Source organism: Cherax quadricarinatus, chromosome 58 (assembly GCF_038502225.1).
Source record: "Cherax quadricarinatus isolate ZL_2023a chromosome 58, ASM3850222v1, whole genome shotgun sequence".
Taxonomy (NCBI): Eukaryota; Metazoa; Arthropoda; class Malacostraca; order Decapoda; family Parastacidae; genus Cherax; species Cherax quadricarinatus.
Genome location: NC_091349.1, coordinates 2,410,510 through 2,413,009, shown reverse-complemented (window position 1 = coordinate 2,413,009; position 2,500 = coordinate 2,410,510). Strand labels below are relative to the sequence as shown.

The 2,500-nt window shown below is 47.3% G+C and overlaps 1 protein-coding gene across 3 annotated transcripts in view; it reads right to left on the bottom strand.

Annotated features, from left to right (window-relative positions):
• LOC128697974 (dendritic arbor reduction protein 1) overlaps window positions 1-2,500 on the bottom strand; it is a 55,669-nt gene that overhangs the window by 34,246 nt on the left and 18,923 nt on the right. The window lies entirely within an intron of this gene.

Below are 2,500 nucleotides of genomic sequence, written 5' to 3'. Positions count from 1 at the left end.
CCTCAGTGTATATACACCCTCCCTCAGTGTATATACACCCTCCCTCAGTGTATATACACCCTTCCTCAGTGTATATACACCCTTCCTCAGTGTATATACACCCTCCCTCAGTGTATATACACCCTCCCTCAGTGTATATACACCCTTCCTCAGTGTATATACACCCTTCCTCAGTGTATATACACCCTCCCTCAGTGTATGTACACCCTCCCTCAGTGTATATACACCCTCCCTCATTGTATATACACCCTCCCTCAGTGTATATACACCCTCCCTCAGTGTATATACACCCTCCCTCAGTGTATGGGAGTATTCTTGTAAGATACCAGACCTGCTCTAACCTGTGTGACGTCACTGACCGCAGGCAGGTTGGGTCAGGTCAACAGGTCAAGCATTCTTAGAATATTTCTTGACAATAAAGTTCCTATGCTTTACTTTCCTGGAATATTAATAATAATAATAATAATAATAATAGCAACAACAACAACAACAACAACAACAACAACAACAATAATAATAATAATAATAATAATAATAATAATAATAATAATAATAATAATAATAATAATCAATTGCCAGCATTTTTATTTAGGAAAAGACAGGTTGCAAAACGTCGCTTTCATTGAGACAACTTTTCGCTCTGTGTAGATAAAGCTCTACACAGAGCGAAACGTTCCACCAATAAAGCTCTACACAGAGCGAAACGTTCCAGTGAAGACATCTTGTGTAACCAGTGTGATGTGATTCCAAGGTTTTGTTTATGTTTCTCTCTGCCACGTTTCTACCAGCTGACAGGTACCATCACTGACCAGTTGTCAGGTACCATCACTGACCAGTTGTCAGGTACCATCACTGACCAGTTGTCAGGTACCATCACTGACCAGTTGTCAGGTACCATCACTGACCAGTTGTCAGGTACCATCACTGACCAGTTGTCAGGTACCATCACTGACCAGTTGTCAGGTGCCATCACTGACCAGTTGTCAGGTACCATCACTGACCAGTTGACAGGTACCATCACTGACCAGTTGTCAGGTACCATCACTGACCAGTTGTCAGGTACCATTACTGACCAGTTGTCAGGTACCATCACTGACCAGTTGTCAGGTACCATCACTGACCAGTTGTCAGGTACCATCACTGACCAGTTGTCAGGTACCATCACTGACCAGTTGACAGGTACCATCACTGACCAGTTGTCAGGTACCATCAGTGAGCAGTTGTCAGGTACCATCACTGACCAGTTGTCAGGTACCATCACTGACCAGTTGTCAGGTACCATCACTGACCAGTTGTCAGGTACCATCACTGACCAGTTGTCAGGTACCATCACTGACCAGTTGTCAGGTACCATCACTGACCCGCTGTCAGGTACCATCACTGACCAGTTGTCAGGTACCATCACTGACCAGTTGTCAGGTACCATCACTGACCAGCTGTCAGGTACCATCACTGACCAGTTGTCAGGTACCATCACTGATCAGTTGTCAGGTACCATCACTGACCAGTTGTCAGGTACCATCACTGACCCGCTGTCAGGTGCCATCACTGACCAGTTGTCAGGTACCATCACTGACCAGTTGTCAGGTACCATCACTGACCAGTTGTCAGGTACCATCACTGACCAGTTGTCAGGTACCATCACTGACCAGTTGTCAGGTACCATCACTGACCCGCTGTCAGGTACCATCACTGACCAGTTGTCAGGTACCATCACTGACCAGTTGTCAGGTACCATCACTGACCAGTTGTCAGGTACCATCACTGATCAGCTGTCAGGTACCATCACTGACCAGTTGTCAGGTACCATCACTGACCAGTTGTCAGGTACCATCACTGACCAGTTGTCAGGTACCATCACTGATCAGCTGTCAGGTACCATCACTGACCCGCTGTCAAGTACCATCACTGACCAGTTGTCAGGTACCATCACTGACCAGTTGTCAGGTACCATCACTGACCAGTTGTAAGGTACCATCACTGATCAGCTGTCAGGTACCATCACTGACCAGCTGTCAGGTACCATCACTGACCAGCTGTAAGGTACCATCACTGACCAGTTGTCGGGTACCATCACTGACCAGCTGTCAGGTACCTTCAATGACCCGCTGTCAGGTACCATCACTGACCAGTTGTCAGGTACCATCATTGACCCGCTGTCAAGTACCATCACTGACCAGTTGTCAGGTACCAGCACTGACCAGTTGTCAGGTACAATCACTGATCAGCTGTCAGGTACCATCACTGACCAGCTGCCAGGTACCATCACTGACCAGCTGTCAGGTACCATCAATGACCCGCTGTCAGGTACCATCACTGACCAGTTGTCAGGTACCATCACTGACCAACTGTCAGGTACCATCACTGACCCGTTGTCAGGTACCATCACTGACCAGCTGCCAGGTACCATCACTGACCAGCTGTCAGGTACCATCACTGACCAGTTGTCAGGTACCATCACTGACCAGTTGTCAGGTACCATCACTGACCAGTTGTCAGG